This window comes from Alligator mississippiensis, chromosome 3, assembly GCF_030867095.1.
Source record: "Alligator mississippiensis isolate rAllMis1 chromosome 3, rAllMis1, whole genome shotgun sequence".
Taxonomy (NCBI): domain Eukaryota; kingdom Metazoa; phylum Chordata; order Crocodylia; family Alligatoridae; genus Alligator; species Alligator mississippiensis.
The window spans coordinates 256,997,855-257,020,798 of NC_081826.1; the positions used below are offsets into that span (position 1 = coordinate 256,997,855).

General features: G+C 44.8%; 1 protein-coding gene across 4 annotated transcripts in view; it reads right to left on the reverse strand.

Annotated features, from left to right (window-relative positions):
* LHFPL2 (LHFPL tetraspan subfamily member 2) overlaps positions 1–14,784 on the reverse strand; it is a 203,115-nt gene extending 188,331 nt beyond the window's left edge. For all 4 annotated transcript variants that reach the window (XM_059725112.1, XM_059725109.1, XM_059725110.1 and 1 more), the window contains exon 1: positions 14,669–14,784. The gene's annotated coding sequence lies outside the window, so the exon portion shown is untranslated. The remainder of the gene's footprint in view (positions 1–14,668) is intronic.
* Positions 14,785–22,944: the final 8,160 nt, after the last annotated feature.

The following is a 22,944-nucleotide window of genomic DNA, read 5'->3' on the forward strand; positions in this document are numbered from 1 at the left end:
CTGAGCTCACCTGAAATATAAGGGATGCACCACCACACAGTGAGTACACGCTCCCAGTTTTACAAGGAGAGTGGGAAAATTGTGTATTTCTTACACAAAGGTGAAGTTTATTCTTCCATGCTAACTGGAAGAATGGTAGAGGACCTAAAATCTCTCACCCAATCGTCATTTCTCATCTAACTGGTTCGCAGTTAGGGAAATGACATTGCAACCACATGCCCCTTCATAAAACTTTACAAGGAAGTTACACCCACCCCCAACTAGGGCTTATCTTAGCAAAGACTTGGACTATACCCTAGGAAAAGAGTGTGGTGCCAAACTCACCATTACATTACCCCACTGTGGGAATATGGGAATGTCTGAGAAAAGAGAATAGCCTCTGTGGCACTGACAAGTTTGGGCCACACACACCCATACGTAGTAATTTTTCTCTTTAAATATTTATCTTAGCTTATATAAAAAAGCTAAAATAAAGTATTTATGAGTGGACTATAATTTATGTTCTGAAATCCCTGTTTTAACATGCAAGGGAAAAAGGAATTTGAGTTTGTAAAAAAAAATTAAAATATAGATTGTATTATAAAAAGATGTACTATTCATCACAACCACATTCTGAGCTCCTTTCACTTATGCTCAGAACATGAAATGCATCTATTGTTAAATACAGACCTGATGTGGAGAAGACAAATTCTACTCCACTCAAGCCCATAGCTATCACTTCCGAAGAGAATGCCTCAAACCAGCAAGTTATGGGCAAGGTGCCATAGATGGGAATCCTTCCACACCTCTTGCTGAAGCTGGTCCATGAGGCAGCCAGGAGTGAAATACAGGCAACCCCTGCTTAGCACTCTTAATCAGTTCCTGAAAAACTAAGTGTTAAGTGAAACTAGTGTTAAGCAAAACTGAAAGTTTTTGATGACCCAAGATGGAGACCACAAGTGTTTTTAATGACCCAAGATGGCAACCGCAGGCATTATAACGAAACTCACTGAACACTAAGTGAAATCAGGTATCAATTTAAAATGAGTGTTATAGCGAAATAGCACTAAGCGAAACAGCTTTAAGCAGGGGTTGCCTATAGTTATGGTGACAGGAGAGTAAGCAAGGGAGAGTAAGACTTGGCGCATCTACACAAGATGCTGACTGTGCAGTAGCCATATAAAACTGCGCAGTAACACATCACAGCACTGAAAATGTTAATATGTTACTGCACAATATCATTAGGCTACTGCAAAGTAGCATCACTTAAAAGACAGTCAGCAGCACTACTACGCAGTAACTCCCATTACTGCACATTTATTTAGTACTTGTTTATACAAGTACTAAATGAATGTGCAGTAACCACTGTGCAGTAGCATCTCGTGTAGATGTACCCACTGTGGCCAAATGGTTATAGAACTCTACTAGCAGAGGGAGCTATGGGGGCTGGACCCTACTGCCAATTATTTCTAGTTTTTTAACCACCTGTCTTATAATAAATATTCATGAACAGTCCAGGGAGCAAGCAAGAGGGGTCTAACGCCATGGTTCAGTGAATGGGCAACTTCCTGAGAAGGAACTATCATGGGTTCCAGTTCCTTCAACCAGACCTGTTTATACTGGACCCACACTATTTGACATTTGACACTGGATCCACTATGTTTAAAAGAAAAAGAAAGAAAAGAACCTGGCAGCAGGGCCCAGAACCTAGCAGTACCCGCCTGTCCGCCCCCCTCCCCTCCCCTCCCCTACACACCTATCCTAGGCCATTGAGAAGCAGGAGATAGAGGTTTAGGCCCCTTCATAGTGAGGAGAACCTAAGATCCAAGTCTCCTACTTCCTGGACAAGTGCTCTTGCTACTAGGCAACTTACCAAAATGTGGGCAACAGCAACCCACCCCATTATTCCTCCTTCTCTATGTCAAACTGTCTCTACCTATGCTCTACACCTGCCTAAGATTTGGACATGGATTAATTTTAGGCACCTAAGTGCACACTTGGACAACAAGTGAATCTGGGTAGAAGACAGGTTTATGGGTAATCAAGTGGGATCACTTCTTACCATGCATATTAACCCAGGTCTAGACTTTTAAGATGTCTTCTTAAGCCAAAAGGGAGACATAATGAACCTATATGCCTAACTGGTTTTGCAGCCACTGAACAGGATTGATTGACATCCTTTTTTGCGCACCCAAGTCCTCTTCATGCACCTACCTCGAAAGGTCAGTTTAGGTCTAGAGTTCTGCTTTTGTTCCGCTGAACTAGAAATCTATCTATTTCCTCTAGAAAATCTTAGGAAAACTTCTGTTTATAAAAAACCACCACAGAAAAGAACACTGTGATTAGCAAAGATTCAACAGGTACAGAAGATAAGTAACCTCTCAGAACATAGCAAGAAAGATATCTTGGTAGGGCAGTGTGGAGGAGCATACACAATTTCAGCCACTGCTATAATTCTTTATAAATAAAGAATGTTACTTTCCTCAGTTTTCAGTTTATATCTTACACAAGCATCAAGTTCACTTTAAAAGTCTGATTTGAATATTCCAACAGTTTTCAGCAGTCAACAGGAAACTAAATCCAAATGACAAAGAGCATAAAGAACTCATTAACTATTTTGGTTTTAAGTATGCATGCATCAATACCCAAACAGGCAGTGAAAATAATGCAACAAAGATGATAATATGAAACCATAAGAAGTATAATACTGGGTGGAGGGGATCAGAAAGGAAATATTTTCTTTTTTAAGACAAGAGACACTCTTTTCAGTGGGAGTTTAGGAAATAGGCTAATTTCAGAAAATGCTGAGCATGCTGCTATGGTTGCAGCATCAAATGCCAAGCAGAGATCATAGAATCATCAGAAAGTACAGCAGAAAGGGACCTCATGAGATCATCTAGTCCAGACAGTGCTCCGGGGGCGGGGGTGTGCTTTAATTAGAGAGGCAGGGGTGCTTTAGCTAAAGTTAATTCAATGAGTTTTAAAGCACCACCATTGCCATTTTTCAGCACAGGGATGCTGATACACATGACACCGAAGTCTGCTGGAGCATGTCCAGCAGACTCGATTAATTGAGTCTACTCCAACACTATCTAGTTACAGAATGTCGGGGCAGCCTCACTGTACATGTATAGGTGACCTAAGTGTCTATCTAATCTGGTCTTGAAAATTTCCAGGGATGGAGATTCCACAACTTCTTAGGTAGACTGTTAGGTAATACACAAACCCATCCAAAAGCAATATGGCAATTCTATGATACCCCCAGCAAAGGTTAGAAAAAATGCTAGCAAGGAGAGTTCTGTGCTATTGATGCATGACTAGGAACCTAAATTTGGAAGTAAAAATGTCAGCTCTGACATTCATTTTTACTTTAGCCTCAGGCAGTCACTTAGCATATGTACCTCAGCTTTCCAGTCTTTATAACTGGGGCACAATCAGAGCCGACCTGAGTAGGGTGTGGGACCCAGGGCAAATTAGCCCATGTGGGGCCCAATCCTGCGCCCCACATGTGACGATGCTGTTGCTGCCATTGGTGGTAGCAGTAGCAACGGGGCGGCGGGGGGGGGGTAGCAAGCGGCCAGATGCAAAGCCAGTGGTGGCAGTGCAGAGTTGCAGTGGCCGCTCTGCACAGCTCCACAGGGGCCCCCAAGGCACGGGGCCTGGGGCAGTTCCCCCAATTGGTCCCCCCAGGGACTGCTCTGGGTGCAATACTTTGCAGAAAAGGATAGTGCAAAGAACAGTTAATGTCTGTGAAATGCCTTGTACCTGAAAATTTATTTATCATAACTGAATTCAGGTGATGTTTTAAGCTACATTTACAAGCCATGTGAATTATATTAGCCATGTTTATTTTTCAACAAAACACAAATATGATTTAAGCATCTCTTTGGAAAAAAGGGAGGTTTATAATGGAGTTTCGCACTCTTAGGTTTTGCAAGCGGAACCAAACCAGTCAATCTCAGGCTAAGGCTTAGTTACCTGGAAAAATCAACCAGATAGAAAGCTTCAAGCTAAACAAACTTAACATTCTAATTAGTGTTCATAATATGTAACCATGGGAAAACCATTTTAAAAAAAAACCCCAACACATTTTCTAAAATGAAATGACAAACAAAGCTATCACTTTTGACAACTAGAAGGAATAAATTATTCAATTTAGGAGGGTCAGAATGATGGAACTAGTTAATCAAAGAAAAAATATCAAGCAAAAATTTCTCCCTCACTCATGACCTAATCCACTATTCCTCACAATAGAACTGTAACAGTCCTGCAGGAGGAACTTGATTATGAACATTTATAGATTAGTAACATCATTTATAAATGGGAGCCCAGTCTTAATTAAATAAATTATCTGGTTTGTTTGATGTAGACTTTAATTGCCTTGCAAATATTCAGATTATGCTATTCCTCTTCTCCTTTATAAACAACATTCTCTTGTGTTCATTAAAATAATATGTTCTGCATAGTTATAAAGAGCAAATATATGTGAAAGGCAAAGTAACAAAAGTTGCTCAAAGCCTTCAAGTTCAGAAATTCTACTGGCTAGAAGCTCTGGTAAATATGTGTAAGGATTCAGTGTAAAGTACAAAGTGAAGAGCTTTAAAAGGAGGATGCAGTAATATGTTTAAATTATTCTTCCATAGAATATGTTTCTTGTGAATTCAGGTAAGCTGATACCAGCTTCTAGAAGTTTTTAATACAAAAAGAAGAATAAATTAATGCTAGACTATTCACTCTCTGAATGCTGACACCTGTGAGTATATTAGAGGCGCACTGATAAATTGGTCTCTATTGTATCATCGATAAAAGGAAAATTGACATTATTAGCAATTGTTTTCTTTTGGCTGATATGGCTGATAATGTTGCCAATAAATGCTGGGTGCATGCACAGCCACAGCGCAGCATGCTGGTGGCCAGGAGCACAGCCCGGTGGCAGGGAGAGTGACATCTGGCTGGTAAGTCTGTTGGGGGGAAAGGGGCCGGGGGAGGGAAGGGGTGTGGGGAGAGGGGCAGACGAAGGCCCCTGTGGTGAAGGAGGGAGTGGGCTGGCACTGGGGCAGGTGCTACCTAGCCAGGGCACAGCCTGGGATGGAGCTGTGGCTCAGCTGGGAGACGCAGGGAGGGAGGGGCAGCTCCTGCTGCTGCATGCACCCTGGGAGGGCAAGGGGAGTGTGTGCCCCCCCAATCTGTGTGAAAGGCGATGGTGGGCTGCCACTTTGGGCTGGGGCCAGGGCAGCACCGAGCTCTTCCTGGCAGAAGGGCTGGGATGGGGCTGCGATCAGGGTGGGCAGCAGCATCGCTGGGAGGGGAGAAGGCTATGGGGTGGGATACAGCTACCTCAAAATTTGGTGTAGTCCCCTATCGAAGTGCTCCTGCCCACCCTGAGCACAGCCCTAGCCCAGCAACCCTGCCGGGAAGAGCCCAATATTGCCCCCGGCCCCAGCCTGCAGCAGAAGCCCACTCTTGCCCTGTGCACAGATCTGGGGGGCACATGCCCCCCATGCCCTCCTAGGGTGCATGCAGAGGTGGAACCCCCCCTCCCTGCACCCCCCAGACAAGCTGCTGCTCTGTCCCATGAGCTGCCCTGGCTGGGCAGCACCTGTCCCTACCACAGTCTCACTCTCTCCCTCACTGCAGGGGCCTGTCTGCCCCCCAACACCCCTTCCTTCCCCCGCCCCCCGCCCCTTACCCTCCAACAGACTTACCATCCAGACGCCACTCTCCATGCTGTTGGCCTACATGTCAACAATCAGATTGGTATCAGCTGATATGGCTCATTAAAAATTGGCCATCGGTATTGACCCAAAAAATCTCTATTGGTGCACTCCTAGAATATATATTTTTCTTCCATTCCCCAGTTGTGCCCAGTTTGCCTTGGGGAAAGCCCAGAATTTTGTCAGTCTTGGCAGGCATATCACATTACTATGGATGTAAACCATATTTCAAATTCTAACCATTCTTAGAGCATTTACATGAAGACTAGATAATCACTCATCTTAATATTTTTTTGTTAGGAGGCTGCTAAACACAAAAGACCCCAGGACTCACCTGCAGAATAAACCCCTACTAGAGGCAAAGTTGCTGATCTTTGCTGGGACTCTTCTCACACTGTCCTTGCCACCTCATGTCTACAGCTAATTAACGTGGAGTGGCCAATTTCCTCAGCAACGTGACTAAGCATTCTGCTGCCATAGTGTAGACATAACCAAAGGGTTTGGAAGGGATCGTTCACTAATGCTTGCTCCCAGTGGATCTCTGTTCAGTCATGCATCTTACCACAACAGCACCAACACTGCAAATGGATCATGGCAGGAGGCAATCTGGAAAGTCCCTATAGAAGCTATACATCTATATAGAAGTTCTCAAGCTTTTTTGGACTTAAGGCACCCCTCCATAACTTTAGTGAAGTAGAAACCAATTTTAAAACTAATTTATACATTACAGTGCTTACCTCCTTGCAGAGGGGCCAGGCAGTGCATGTGGGGTATCATCCAGGTTCCTACCTGAATCTGCAATTATCTGTTTATCTCCTTACACCTCCAGGCACCCTTCAAAGGACCTGGCAATACCACAACATCCTGGCTGAGAATCACTGATCTACACCCACCTTTAAAGGGTTTATATTCCAACCTGTGGGTTGGGGTATGAGGAAAATCCATTCCTCTGCATCTAACCAGCCTGTCCAGAAAAGAAGACTGCTCCAATTTGCTAAGGATTTCTCAAGTGAAGATCTTTAGGAAACTGATTCATAAATAGTTACAAAGACTGTTACAAAACCAGCAAATCCTATAATACAGCCTGTTGTTCTTAGGAACAAAAACTTAATTTTCACAACTGTTATAGTGACCACAAGTGAGGGGAATCCATGTACTTTAAATATGTCATCATATGATAGAAATGTAAAGAATATATGTGCAACATACATTAATCCAGCAGATATAAAACTGTAGTAAGCTCACTGACACAATGTCCTCCTCTCCTTATGCCCTGACATCAGGATACACACAATCAGAGAGATACGAGAGCCGGGCAGCTCTTCTCAAACTGTAGATTTAACCTTGTGATACTTCACATAAATGCTGACATGAACAGAAATTAAGATGTATCTAAACAAAAGAAGGGTAAAAGAGAGAGAGAGAGAAAGACTTCCATATGAAGTATAATTTCACACAAGGGATGGGCAAAGTAATTCAACACAACCATGTCAGGATTACAGGCACATTGATTTAGATTCTGTAAATGAAACAATTTGTATTATCTTGTTTATCAGTTTAGTATGGCTGAAATGAAATATTTGTATTTGCAGCTGGTGCCATCTGGCAGGAAAGAGGCAAATGCTGCTGGTGATTTTTTTGTTTTCTTACAGTATAATTCTTTCTTCAATTATAAAGAAAATGAGTAAGAGACTTTTAACTTATAAAATGATTTTTTTTTTTGTAGATATTACCCTGAATTGCTAACTCCAACCAACTCCATTCTTAGGTCTTTACAATTTTTTTAGAGATAAACACACAAAATTACAGGGTTGTTTTTCACTGAAATCTATGTTTTATCAAAGGACATCCACCGGAAATTATGAAGTGGCAATTTAAATACAAACTAGCAAAAATTCTTAATGCCTCCTTTGAATACTTCCTTCCAGTTCAGTGTTCATGAAATTCAGTCAAACTCTCAGTGGTTTAATAGTTTCTTCCTTAAATATTTTATAAATACTAACATGCCCAAAAATCGGAAAATGCTTTACTAAGTCACAAAATATGTGCAAGAAAATTATGATCACTCTACCACATCTTAGAACAGAATCCAGTCAGCTGTTTAAAATAGGAATAGTTCATAGCAGTTTTGGACAGAAAATGAAAAATACCCCAACCAATTAAAACTACAGTGAAGTCAGAAAAAAATGACTATAATTATCCAAAGTCTAATTTAGCTGAAATACAAAATTTATTCTGCTCCCTTCAGCTTCTTATCCAGCTCTCATCACCATGATATGAGCTCCAAGAACAAAGGAAAAACAGAAGTTGACAGCTCCCTGGGAGAAATGTTAAAACCCTGCCCTGCCCCACACCTGGAACCATTTATGGAGAAAAGAGGCTAAGCTTCTTTCCAGAGTATCATCCTAGACCTTAGTGGTGCGTTACCTACCCCAGTCAATGTGGCTAGTAGGAATATTATTGTTACTAAGTCCTAATTATAGCTCTTCACCTTAAACAGCTTGAAATTTTTTGTCCTAGCATTTCCCTGTGGAAATGCACTCCTATCTCCTTCCCTGGAAACAGAATCTCTCTGACGAGCATCAGCACAGGGAAATGCCTCCTCTCTACCTGTAAGAAACTTAAATGTAAGTTCTCTGTCTTGAAAGCTCTGGCTGATAGTTGTCAAGATTACTTCTAGTAAAGTAAGGCTCTAACCAGGTAGTACCTATTTAGAAGGACATAAAGTGTAGGGGAAAAGGATTTAATTTTGCTCATTCAAATATACCCCTGAAAATTGCTCTCATGGCAAAACTACTTCACTGAAATAAATGCAGTGTCTCTGTGCCACTAGTAATGCACAAACCTCCACAGCACAGAAGTCAATAATGTAAATAGTCTGCTTGTAATCAGCGTGCTTGTTGGCTGTCTCAGCATAGAGATCGGAAAGACTGTACTATCGTGTCATCCCTAGAGATATTTCTTTGGAGCAAGGTTGCATTGTGTTTGTAGGGAAACCTTCATGATTGATAGTGTGACAGGTGACGTGCAAGAGCAGACAGTGGGGGGGGAGGGGGAGGGCACAACTCCACACCACTGCCGCAATGTGGGGTTACAACTTGGCTGCTGCTTCCCCTGCTGGTGCCAGACATTGGGTGCGGCCAGGCTGCAGCCCCACACCCTGCCATAGGTGCAAAAATTGCATCGCCGCCACTACCCCGACTTTTGCCAGGCCCTGGCTCTTGTCAGGCTGCAACCCATTGCCCTATGCCCTGCTGCTGGTGCAGAAATCTAGGGAGTTCCCCCCATACCTCCCAATGTGTTGCCAATGGATATTGTGCTGTGCCAGTTCATTTGATAACTAGAAGTTTAATCACCAGTGTTACAAATTAAGCACCTTCTATGTACATTTTCTTTAAATAAAAACAACACCAAATCAGAAAGATGCCTAGTGCCCATGATATTAACTTTTATAAACTGCATGGGCAGTCTATCCCTGTGCATACCTCCACTTCAAACACTGAAGTCAATCACTCATTTTCTAGTGTCATTTTCTAGACCCAGGGGGGCAACCTTTTTGGCAGGCATGCTAATTCATCCTGTACCCTCCCCAACTGCCACTCCAACCCCCACCCTTGCCCAATTTGCTGTTCCACTTTCTCTCCCTGTCCTATCGGCCACTGCTTCCTGTCACCTCCCCAATCTGCCATGTGCCACATATGAAACATGTCCATGGCACAGGTTGGTCACCTGCGTGGAAGATCAGGGTAGGAACAAGCAGCATGGTAACAGATAGGCCAGGAAGCAGAAGGCAGAGAACCAGATGAGGCAGGGAGTACAGGGCTAGGAGCAGAAAGCAGAGCAGCATATCAGGCAGAAGAATGGGATCAAAATGGCATGGGGCTAATTTGTGGTATCCCCATGGCTTTAGAATGCTCTAACATACTCTTTATTGCCCAAATGTATGTTTTAGCAGCTGAGAGTTGCAAAAGCTAAATAAGTTGAAAACCCTGTGTAGATTTGAAAATAAAGTGTCTGGGCTGGAGATTCTAGGTTTTCAAAATCTGCTGAGATGAAAGGTGACTTCCACTTCAAGCTGTCCGGGCTAACGTATAATGTGATTTGGGTCCTTTACCTGTAGCTTTTTACTAAAGACAAGCTGAAGATTATTACGCTGATTTTGATCAATCAAGGTACTGAATTATAAATAATGTTTGCGCACCTCAGGTACCTCACACATTTATGCTTGAGTATCTTGCAGAGCAATAATCCTATAGAAAAGGTTACACTCCCCTTGCCTTTCATGTATTATGCCCATCAGAAGCACAAAGAAAAGTCAAGCTGAAGACAAATTGATATCCATAAGGTATGCTATCTCAAAGAGTAACAGTATTACCAAAAGATGAAATTCAGAAAAAACCTCTATCAGGCATAAATCTGTCATTCAAACACAATGTTGAAATGATGGCAACAAAAGTCCTGTTGATCTGTTAGAAGCAAACCTCCAACTAGGACTTAAAATGTATATTCAAAATACAAGCACACCTAATTATTCTCCACATAAAAAAACAGATAATGTTTGCCACATCTGACATAAAATTTGCCATCTTAGGGAACATCTTATTTCATTCCATTTTTCAAACAAGGATTTTCTGGTAAATCATAGATTATCCTGAGACCTTTCATGTGTATTGCTGAGAAAGTGTTATTAGACTGAATTAAGTTAAGAATACTGATTGCCCTGCCTGGTACCTGAAAGTACATTAAAAAACTATCAGAGTCCAGCAGTTCTTTAAAATGGCTCCCATTAATAAAATTACAGATGTATACTTCAATGAACATTATTCTGAGATGGTGAAGTTGGCATCTATAGAAAGAGTCATGTTCAGCGGGTTTAACTGCTTTAGAAAGTTTGGTGCAACTTGGAAAAAATTCTTGGTCACTGAAATCAATACTCCTTGTACACTTCTCTTTTCTTTTTTCTAGCCTTCCCCCTTCCCATCTCTCTTTTTTTCTTTATTATTTATTGTTTGTGACAGACATGTACACAATTCAGGTTGACATATATAGGTAATATATGTGTATTTCGGATTTGTGTGTTGCATTTTAAAAAATCAATAAAATAATAAATTAAAAAAACCTGGAATCTGTTTAGTAGACCAACAGCTATAACCAGATCTGCAACTATCTATACATCAAAGAAAAGGATGAAGGAGCCATTAACACCTTCTAGCATAAAAACAGGCCCCATCTCACCTCTACCCTTTACTCACTTGATTTTAAACTGTGGACAGCCTGAATGATTTTGTCTCTTAGATGGAAAGAAGAAGTATCAGAATAGTTTTTGGAGGAAGGGAACAGCAAATTGGAAACATGGTGAGACAAATGAGAAAGCACAAAGACCCCCCCTATCATGTGGGGGGAAGGCACAACAAGCCCCTGTCTCAGCTTAAAGTCATTAGCTGTAAAAAGCTGCTCTTTCCTTTTGGGGTACATATTAAAACAGGAGGGCCAAAGAGAGGCAGGGGGCTGCTTTGCTCCTTTCTCCCACCTAGCTCCCCTTTGCAGTTCTGGGGAGTAGAGGGCCACAGCTGTTCCAGTATAGACATGCGGAGTTTCTCCTCTTCCCTTCTAAGGTGTAGGCATTATGAAAATGTAATTACACAATAGGTGTTGGGATGTTTTATTATATTGAGTGCAAGATGATTCCAGAAATCCATGACTTGAGAGACAGACAGACAGAGATACTCAAAACATGAAACCTGGCACATGAAGTGTGATAAGCCACAGAGGTGCTAATGTAGGAGAAAAGGTGAGTGAACGATAAGAGAAATTGGTAGCCAAGAACGTGTCAGGGAAATTGGCCCCAGAAGGTCTAGGGAGCCCACTGAGAATAGACAAAGCAAGTAAAAAAGTTTTGTGTATTGGGAATGAAAAGAAAAGTCTGTGCTGAAGTTTGGCTTAGTTCTAACCAGTCTCTAAAATTCAGAAGAAGGCGATGTAATGAGAAATCTAGGGGTAAAATGGAGCAAGAGAGAGGCACTCTTTGCTAATGTGACAAGGTTCTTTGGGTGAATCTGATACCTTTTATTAGACCAACTTAAATAGTTGGGAAAAATTTTCTCAGCAAGCTTTCAGGTTTAAAAACCCTTTGTCAGTTAAAAACCCTTTGCTAGTGTGAGTTGATGTGCTGGAGTCAGCCAATGGGACAGCTAGAATCTCCCTGTAAGTATTTGGACCAAATGCTTATAACTTTAATTACATGGCACCTTTGTTGAGAATAACTGGTTCAAAGTAACTGTACAACCATATCATCAGTGCATTGACGCACTAAAAAGGCATGTACCAATTAGATGTTTCGATTTTTTTTTTATAGGATGAAAGGTAGGTTTTTCTTTTCAAGCATCATTTACTGATGTTTTATACTGGATGGAACTTACACAATAAAATAAACTACTGAAAATGCAACAGTTCCTAAGTGAGAAGGTCATATCTGGTATCCCCCAAGACAACTGACTTTTGAAGGAATTCTCATTAGGAGTAATAAATATTTAAGTTATATTACACTACACTGCTCTAGTGCCAACTACACAACATTCAGATAATAAAACCTGTCCCTAGCTCAAAGGATTTATACTGAACCAAAAGCAAGGCATTTAATAAATCACAAAAAGCTAAATGCTGGTGTACTATGTGCTAATAGAGGTAATTTGCATGACTTGCAAGCCAGAACATGAGAAAGGATCAAAGCACTTACAACTTCCTTTTTATAGTCTTTCTCACACACCCTCAACTTCACTGATGTAGATCTATCACAGCACAAATCATGAGTAAAGTTAGATGATGGGGATGTATGCGCATGCTAAGGGGAGTCAGAGTAATTTGCTGAGGTTTGTTTTCAAGAGTATAAATTGCTACAACCAGACATAGCACCTCTGCATACAGAGACATATTTCCTTCTTCCCTTTTAAACAAAGCATGTTTTCACACAGACCCTTGATACACATGATAAAAACTGATGAATAACCTCAGGAAATGTAGTGGGGGAATCACCTCCTGAATAAGACTGAGGTAACTTCTTGGTGGGAAAGAAGTGATGCACTTGCCGTTTCAAAAATGTTTACAATCCTATTGCAATGAAAGTCAAGGACTGGATCCTCAGAGATCCACTCAGAAATACTTGCTCCACAGAAACGTATACATTGCCATAACCAATCGTCTACCTACCCTTTATCCCATTTCTAAATGTGGCCAAAAGACCATTATCAAGAAAAAGGTGCTTACATCCTCCCCTGCCCAAAATATACTATACCATGAGTAAGAAGTTCTTCTGGAATTAATCTCTTGAACAAAGTTGAAATGCTACATGCAAGAGCTAAATATTATTTTAAGACTATGTAATGTAGCTGCAATTACTACTGAGATTGTATAAGTCTTATACAAATACTTATTTTAAACTTATTATGCTAGTTGCCTATGTCATGATAAATAGTTAGTTGTACTTTGCATTATGAAAAGGATTTCCTGTTATCTGTTTTAATTTTACAGTGTCCTCTTCTTATGTAAAAGAATAAATAGAAATGTCTGTAAGGCTTTCGCTGCAGCTTTTGCTTTAGCTCTATTCAGTTTAAAAATGAACCAGACCCATGCAGCTACTTTTGCATCTATCTGAATCCCCACTGACTTCAAGGGAAATGGGCATAGTATGAATCCAGCAGCAGGATTGGGGTCACCGTAAAACTTTAAAAAAAAATCTTTTGTGTGAAAGCCCCATTTCACCTATTTCCATTTAACATTTTAATTATTCTTTCTGTATATTACATATTGAGGCCAAGAGAATAAAAGACCCATGAGCAGGCTTTGTGACACAGCCTCCCCACTAAAGTCAATGGGGCTGCCCACAGGAGAAGAGGACCTTCCTACAAAGAACCAGCTCCAGGACTAGATGCAAGCAGACATCTTCCTGAGCTATGATGATGCCTAGATGATGAGTCTGCTGATGCCTTTTCTGAAGAAATATCCTCCCTTTGTGAGCCCTTTCAACGAGTAAAAGTAGTTTGACTTGCTGTTTCTGAGACGCACAGTAACACCTGTCTGCATTTCATTTTGAAGTTTATTGTATTATGCTATTATTTTTTGTTCAAACATATCATAATATATACTCCACGATTACCTGACCCAACACTCCTTACCGCTACCATGATCCCTAATAACTGGGTGCTTTAAGGGCATTCTGGTGACGATGCCAAATACACTTATTTTTGACTCACAGTAAAAATCCAGCTCAACTCAGAAAAAGGTAGAAACTCCTTTAATCTGCCATCATGTCTCCACTGGTCAAAAACCAGTACTATCAACCCACACGGTTTGTTTGATGTGATATCCAGGCAGTTCCCTCCCAGCTTTTCCACTCGGGAAACACATTTCTGCCTCATTAAACCCAGCAGGGCCATTACACGGGACGACATGTCCGCTGAGTGACAACTGTCGGGTCACAAACATACACTGCATCGATCCGGGTACACATTGCTATTTAGTTTCTCCCTTTCCTTCATTTCCTTTAGGGACTTTTTCTTCCAGCCAGATCCTAGAAAGCTGTTTGGGGGGGAGGGGGGGTGTTGCTGGAGGCGCAGGAGCAGGGCGCAGACAGCCCGCCGTGCGAAGCAGCCCTTGCCCAAGCCCAACCCCGCAGAGGCAGGAGCCGGGGCACGGCAGCCGCGCCGGGGGCATCCCGCCTGCTCGGCGGGGCGCGCTGGGGCGCAGGCTCCCGGGGCGGGGGCGCGGGGAGAAGCCCAGGCTCGGCGGGGCTGAGTGTGGGGCTGCTCGGCTCCCTCCTTTCTCCCCCGCCGGCGGCGCCCGCCTCCCCTGCGCCCCCGCCCGCCGCAGCCGCGGGGCAGGCGGGAGAAGGGCTCCGGGGCGCGTGGTGCCCAGAGGGACAACAAAGCCGCCGCCGCCCGCCCCCCTCGCCCTCCCGGCCCGCCGCTGTCCGCACTTACCCCGCGGGCGGGGGCGGGCGGGCCGCCGTCCCTGTCCCCGTCCCGGCCCGGCCCCGCCACCACGCAGCGGCCAGCGCGGACCCTGCCTGCGGCGGCGGGAGGCGGGAGCTGCGCCCGGCAGGACCGGCCCCTCGCACTGACGCGGCACCGCCGCCCCGCCCGGCCCGGCCCGGCCACCGCGCCTCGTGCCCGGCCGCCGGGTGCACCGCCTCGGGCTCGGCTCGGCGGCACGGAGCCGCAGCGCGGGGCCCAGCGGCAGGTCCCGGGCCGAGGCGGGGGGACCCGCCCGAAGGCGCTGCCCGGCCCGGAGCTCCCCGTAGCGCCGCGCCGCCCGCTCCCCGGGAGCCGCTCCTCGGACCAGCCCTCAGCGCTGCCTTCTTGCCGTCAGCCAAGGGCGCCTGGCACCCACCGGCTGGACTAGCGATGCCTGTGAAGTCATGGCGATTTCTCTAGTCCAAGGTGTCAAACTCATCGGGCTCGGCGGGCCGGATAAGCGATGCAGGGCTGGTCCACAGGCCAGATTGGGGCAACAGGCCCACAGACCCTGGCCTCTCTCTGCCTTCCCCCCATGCTGGATCCAACGCCAGCAGTGCGAGCTCCAGCTGCAAGGAGTGCGTGCGCTGGAGAGGCTGGGGCGGGCGGGGGCTGCACGTGGCCTGGGGTGGCCATCGAGGTACCCCAACAATAGAAGCCCCGAGGCTGGGGGGCACGGCCAGCTCCCACAGGCGGGGGTTGGTGGTGGGGGCAAGGTGGGGGTGAGCTCCAGTAGGCAGCCGCAGTGGTGGCAGGAGTGGGCAGGGTGCCAAGCACTGAAAAATAGAGGACATAAAGGCATCCAGTAGAGGGCAGAGGACCAGAAAACCAAACTGTCCTCTATAAAACTGGATGAATGGCCACCCTATGTGACACAGATCTCAGAGCAGCCAGAGCAGGGGCTGCAGGCAGGGCAGTCTGACTGGGGCACGTGTTACATGTTGCAGAGATCCTGGTCCAGCCACTGTGCAATCCACACAGCACCCCTACTGAGAGCTAGTCCTAGACCTGCGCTGCATGAGGTGCCTGTGGGTGCCCTTTGTAGCACAGTCCTGGACTGTCTGGAGCAGGCGCTGTGTGTGGTGCGTATCCAGGAGCACTTAGGCCAGGAATCACGTGTGACATAGTTCCCAGAGCGTCTGGAATGGGCACCATGTGTGGCACGCATCCTGGGCCCTGCCTGCGGGGCTGGTCTGGTTCAATTCAAACCCAGGGTCAGCACCCAAGGCCAGGTAACAAGGCTAATGGATCCAGGCCCCATGTCTGACAGGGCCACTAGCACAAGAGGGCATGACATGACTAGCACCACATTTAGCCCCCTTTGACTCCGAAGCCTCCTGAGGATGCTGTCAGCCCTGCCCACAGCCTCCTGATTTACAGCGGAGTTGACTGGGGGTGCCCCATGTACTCATGGGACTGGAACTGTGGAATGCACATCTTGTAATACAATATTACACCAACCACAGAAGGGAGAGAGAGTTGGCTTAGTTATACTTATATAGTTATAGTTGTGCAATAGTTAGTGAAACTACTACCAGCATTTTCTGCTGGAATTCAAAATCAGTATTGCCCTGTTTTATTTACAGAGACAACAATAATTTCCCAACCATGTGCTATCTCTCTTTAAAATCCTAATTAATATTTTTCAGTGATAAAGAGTCCAATTTTAAAAAGTGCCTGAGGACCACACTTGTTCTTCACTATGCATATCTTTTTTTCTTTTTGTTTTTAATTCTAGGATCTGTTTTTATCTAATAGAAAACATATATTGCATGACCACTAATAGCAATATTTTTTAAGGTGCTTGAAAATATTTACAGAGGAAGGTGAGTATTTGGATTCAGACCAGTCCTACATGTCAGAGCAGCCCTAACTTGTGTTCTAGCTATTTGTACTTTAAAATAATATGGTATACTATTCCTTAAATGTTATGCCCATAGTAACGGCAACAATATATGAAATGCAGGTTATATTTTATGGTAAAAGTTGTTTTGTGAGCAGTTTCAGGATTTCTGTTGGGGAAACTGACAACAGAGATCCCAGAATAGGGCATGTGGCAACATACATCAAATACTCTAAAAAGTTTTCCTTTACAGGCAGTTTTCAGACTTACGACACATTTGGTTCCTGAAAACAGCATCTTAAGTCAAAATGTTGTAAGTCAGAACCAACTTTCCCATCGGAACAATGTTATAAATGGGTGATTGGTTCCTTTACAACGCTCGATACAGCTGCGTCCAGCTGGTAAGTCTGTTGTGGTGGAAGGGGAAGGGGGATGAAGGGCCACGGGGGGGGAGCAGACGAACACCACCACAGTGAAGGAGGGATTGGGCCAGGGGCTGGGATAGGGGCTGGGGCAAGTGCTGTGCAGGTGGGGCGAGGGGCCATGGGACGAAGGTGTACCTCATCCAGGGGGGCACAGGGAGCAGGGGGCAGCTCCTGCCGCTGCACGCCTTTGATCTGAGAGCTGCTCATCTGGTGGCTCATGCAGCTGCTCCGGCCACTCATCCAGGAGGGCATGGGGGGGCGAATGCCCCCAGATCTGCATGGGGTGGGCGAGGCTGGGGCTGCACCATGCTGTGCTCCCAGTGGGCGGCAGGGACTATGGAGGGGATGGGGCTGCAGCCTCCCCATAGCCTCTTCTCTGCTGCTCACCCTGCCGCATTTTGGGGGCACATGCCCCCCCATACCTCCCGCTGCTTGCCCAGTGGGGGTGGGGTGGGCATGAGACTGAGCCACAGCTTGTCCAGGGGGCATGGTGGGGGGAGTGGAGATGGCTCCCGCCACTGCTTGTCCAGAAGCTGCGCAGTGGCTCTGTCCCACACCCACCCTGCCCCGGCTGGGTGAGCAGGAACAGAGCTTAGCCTCCACTCCCAGCACTGCTATGCCTGCCCGGAGCACAGCATGGTGTAGTCTCAGACCTGCCTGCCCCACGTAGATCTGGGGGGCACATGCCTCCCCCTGTGCCCTCCTGGACAAGTGGTGGGAGCAGCGGTGGGAGCCGCCGGATGAGCCACCAGACGAGCAGCTCCTGGACAAATGGTGGACAATAGTGGGAGCCATCCCACCCCTCCCCGTGCCCCCCAGACGAGCTGTGCCTTCGTTCCGTGCCCTCCACCCTGCCTGCGCAGCGTTTGCCCCAGCCCCTGTCTGAATCCCTCCTTGGCTGTGGGGGCATTGATCTGCGCCCCCACAGGCCCCTTCCCTGGCCCCTCCCCTTCTATCACAACAGACTTACTAGCTGGATGCAGCTGTATTAAACATTGTAAAGTTGAAACCTGTATTGGAACCTCAAAACATGGTGTCAGTTTATAAAGGTCATAAGTGCCATTCATCATAAATCGAAAAGTCATAAGTCAAGAACTACCTGTATATTGTAGCCTCACAGGTTTGAGGAAGATTGTGACTATTTCTGAAGTTGGGAAACAGAAATGAAGGGGTCCAGTTCTTCAGTGCTGGGCACCATGAATAATCATTTGTAGCAGTGTATAGTCTCTGTGTTCTGGTTCGACCACATTTTATACCCATTCTAGATTAGTGCACATGACTACATATGGTACAGGGCCATCAAGCTTTGCTTGTATATGTTGATTCTTAGCAAGTGCCCATTGCCACAATTTGAGTACACTGTATCAGTTGACTTTGTCCACTGTCTACCGTTTCATTATATTCCTGCTGCTCTAGGGATACAGTAAAGATGGGGGCTTTTTTTTTTTTTTTTTACCAATGAAAAAATGCTACCTGAATATGTAGCTGCGAGTATGCAATAGCTCTTCTTTTAGCAAATAAGAATGTATTCTTAAAACATACTGGATTTCATTATACAACCCTCCTTTTCTTTGCAAAGGGAGATATATAAATGGATGTATTCCCTAGGTTTCACAGTAGGGCACCAGTTCAAATTCATCCCAGACCAGGAGTAGCTTGACAGCTATTTGATCAATTATATGAATGATGCTAATGGCCTTAACCCAGTTCCAAATTGAAAACAAGTGTATAACATTGCACACTTATCTCAAAATTGACACTGCTGGTCAGACTGGCCACTGCAATCCCAACTAGACAGTTGGTCCAATAAAAGATATCACCAAAAAAAATCTTGTCTCTCTACAGTACTTCCATCCAGAAAGAGCACAAATCAACTGCTGAAACTGCCTTAGCCTGACAAAGGGTTTTTGAACCTGAAAGCTTGCTTAAAAATTGTTCTCCAACTATTTAAGTTGGTCTAATAAAAGATATCAGATTCACCCAAAGAACCTTGTCTGCCTGCATCCTTAGACCAACACGGCTACAACCTACACCCCTTCATACCTACTGCATTTGCTTACATTTTTTAAATAATGAGCATACTGTCATTCCCTGATCCTGAAAGTGGACGTATGCAGGCACACCTTTCTGTCAGCAAAGGGCTCAACTTTCTGAGGTGGCACAGAGGCGCAAGGATCAACACACATGTATTTAATTGCCTTGTTTGCAACTAGTATCTGAAGCTCACAAAACCAAAACCCAGTCAATGTTTTCTTAAGTGTGTAGGGGCATGAAAAGGGGAGGAAGTAGAACTAATAAACAAGAACAATCCTTCCATACTAATCACATTTAAAAATATGTACAGGTGTCCTTGCTTGCTAAAAATAGGTTAAAGGTTTAATGGCTGCGTTTATTATCCAGACTCTTTACTTGATAATATTTTTCCCTTTAATTGTGGACCAACTGTCAATTGAAATATTCTGGAAAATGTTTCTAGTAAAGATATTTTTGCTTGTTTCTATTAAAGACTCAAACAGAGCATTCTACTGCTGCAAAATAAGAGTTTCTTTGTAAAGCTGAACTCTCTTTGACCCCACAGAAAGTAGCCACTTTAACATACAATAGGAGACAACTCAGTGGCCTGCCCAGAAATAAACATCTGTTTAAAGCATTTTTAAGCTTGGAGACCTACGATAAATGCAAAAACAGCTATACATTTATTATTAATTGATAATACAAAAGGCATGCCATTACAATTACTAATTATTAAAAGTTTTAAAATATCTTGCATCCCAGACACACTAAATCTGCTGTGAGTCAGCCCCTGTAACCACAGGACATTACCGCTTTAACATCATATTTTTTCAAAAAATACCTGTACAGCCTATGCCATTTGTAAAGCATCTGCCAAAACCTTGCTGTCATACTTAACATAATCCAGCTAACATAAAAATGGAAGGTCTGGAGGACAGCATAACAAATATTCTCATATAGGACTTTCAAAGATACATTTTTCATAAGTTAATGATGATCTACTAACTCCTGATAATATTACGTGAAGTGCCTATTGACTTATAAAGGTCATCTATAATGAGTGGAAATGCATGATAATGCATCATGAAAAGTTCATTGTATGCTACAATGGTTTACTATAAATGGAACTGATAATAGAACAAAATTATTTTCTAAAAATATAAAGCCTTTTTAATTTAAGGGACCAATCCTATCCTAATCCAGGGGTGTAGGTTGTAGCCGTGTTGTCTAAGGACATAGGCAGACAAGGTTCTTTGGGTGAATCTGATCTTTTATTAGACCAACTTAAATAGTTGGAAAAAATATATATTTAAGCAAGCTTTGGGGTTTAAAAACCCATCATTAGGCTGAGGAAGTGTCTGCAGTTGGTGTGCGCTCTTCCTGGATGGAATGAGAAGTAAAGAAGCTTCTTGCCTGTGGATTTACTTTTCATCCCATCCAGGAAGAGCACACACCAACTGCAGACACTTCCTCAGCCTCGTGAAGGGTTTTTAAACCCGAAAGCTTGCTTAAATATATATTTTTTCCAACTATTTAAGTTAGTCTAAAAGAAGATATCAGATTCACCCAAAGAACCTTGTCAGTCCTAATCCAGTAAGTTCTGCTTATATGAGGACTGCAGAATGGGACAGTTAAAGTATGATGTTGCTCCCATTGAAGTGAACATTATAATCCCTCTCCTCTCTAGGATCTTAGACTCCTCTCTGAACTCTTCTGATTACATATTTATAATATCCAATTACTTATAGTAGGGGTTTCAAACTCATCTGGCCCCATGGGATACACACAGCACAAGGGGTCAGAATGGAGCGTAGACTGCATGTGGCGCTCCACTGGACTGGCCCTGCATGGTGGCTCTGGGGCTGGTCCAGATCAGGCCCCAGGCCATCCGTGTATACTGGAGCTAGCACACAGGACCAGTTTGGCAGGGTGTTACATGCAACCCATGTTGCAGACCCCCTGTACTGTATGCAGCACCAGGTCCAGCTCGTGCACTGTGTGCAGAGCGAGCCCTGGAGCTTGTACGTTCTGCCCACAGCCAGCAGGCTGGATAGTCACAGGTTGCAAGTGGCAGGCACAAGGGCTAGAGACAGATATTCAAAAAGCCTGAGCCTGAATCAATTCGGTCTTTGCAGGTTAGTCTAACCTGGCTAGGCTAAATCAGTTTTGTAACCAGACAGACATCCCAGAAATGCAGGCACGTGCCTGCAGTGGCTCAGGCTAGAAGCTGCAGAGTGCTAGAGCAGCCCTCCCTTCCCTTGCACAGAGCTGAGCTGAGGGGGGCATGGCCGAGCCCTGATAGGACACTGTGATTAGGGAAGAGTTTCCCCACTCCTGAGCAGCCCAGCAGGGAATGTTTATCACCCCTAATTCAGTGTTTATCAGCTCATTCAAAAAACAACATAAGGACATTACCAGCTATCTATTGACTCTGCCTTTGTCCCGTTTGCCACAGCTCAGAGGTAGCCAGCATATGGTCTGCTAGCTAATGCTGAGAGGTGTCTGTGGGGGACAGGAGAATACCTGCTTACCAGAGAGTGGGGCAGGGAGGAGGGGAGCAGAAGCCAGGCAGACTACAAAGACTGCTGGATCTGCAGCCAGGGAGCAGAGGGGAGGGGCCAGTCCTGCTGTGGAGCCAAGAGCACCACCCAGCCCAGAGAGCATGCCGGGATCCTAAGGAAGTCTGATTTAATTTAAACCAGCAAAGGGGCATATGCTGCATGTGATGCTTGTGCTGGACTGGCCCTATACACCAGCTGGCATTGCCCAGTCTGGAAGTGCACCTCACCTGCTGCATGCAGCATAGGAGACTAGGGCTGGCACGTGCTCAGTGCAGCATATAGGGACAATCCAGAGACCCACAGGCCAGTTCATGTGGCTCCATGGGCCAGATTAGGCTCATCGGCAGTATGTTTGCCACCTCTGGCTTTTATGATTAAATTTAGCTAACTTAAGGCCTGACATGCTGCAGTACTGAATGTCTCCTAAGGTGACAGCACATTCTATTCCAAGGGTGGGCAAAATGTGGCCTGTGGGCCGGATGTAGCCCTCCAGGCCATTCTATATGGCCCGTGGGGCCCTAAAACTTTTAGAAAATTAATATTTATCTTCCCCTGGCTGCCTGTCATGCAGCCCTCAATGGCTTGCCAAAATTCAGTAAGCGGCCCTCCGCCTGAAATAATTGCCCACCTCTGTTCTATTCCCTTGGACTTTAGTAGGAGTTGAGGCTACTCAGCACTTCTCAGGAGATACTCAGCTCTTCTCAGAATCAGGTCCTTATTCTTTTGGGGTACCATTTCAAATGACTCCTGTCACTTAGCAAAGAACACAAGTCAGGATCTAGGAGGGTCATTTAAGTGAAAAGAAAAATGCCCAAGGATAACCTGTTTCACTGCTGATCCACTTACTAGAAATAGTCTAGGGGATATTTCTAGTAAGTTGATCAGCTGTGAACCAGTTAACACCGAGAGTAAAAATGCCACTGGAATTTTTAAGATTAAACAAGCTGGTGACTTAGAGGGTATAGAAATGGCAGATTATGTTAGAATTATATATTGTTCTAACACTTTTTCCATCACTTACTTTTTCTCAGCCTTTTCTGTTCCACTAATAGAATATAAGGCTTTCTTAAGGGAATTAATCTTCAGCCATGTAACTACAGCTTTGAGCACTTTTAGCACACAAGCGTGCATTTACCCACTGGACATATTCAGTAGAGCTGTGTGGTGGGCCAGTAGGGAGTGCTCTTGTGTTGAGCCACCCACCTCACTGCACCCGACCACCTTCCAGGCTCCAAGTGCCTCCCTTGGGGTGATTTATGTCTGGCCAACCCCCTTCCTGGAGCACACCCACTAGCCTGGGGGTAGAACAGCCACCACCCAGGGATGGGCTTGATTCTGGCTCTGTGCCCCCTGGGAAACACAGGCCTAGTAGCTCTTGAGGGTACTTGACTCACTTCAAGA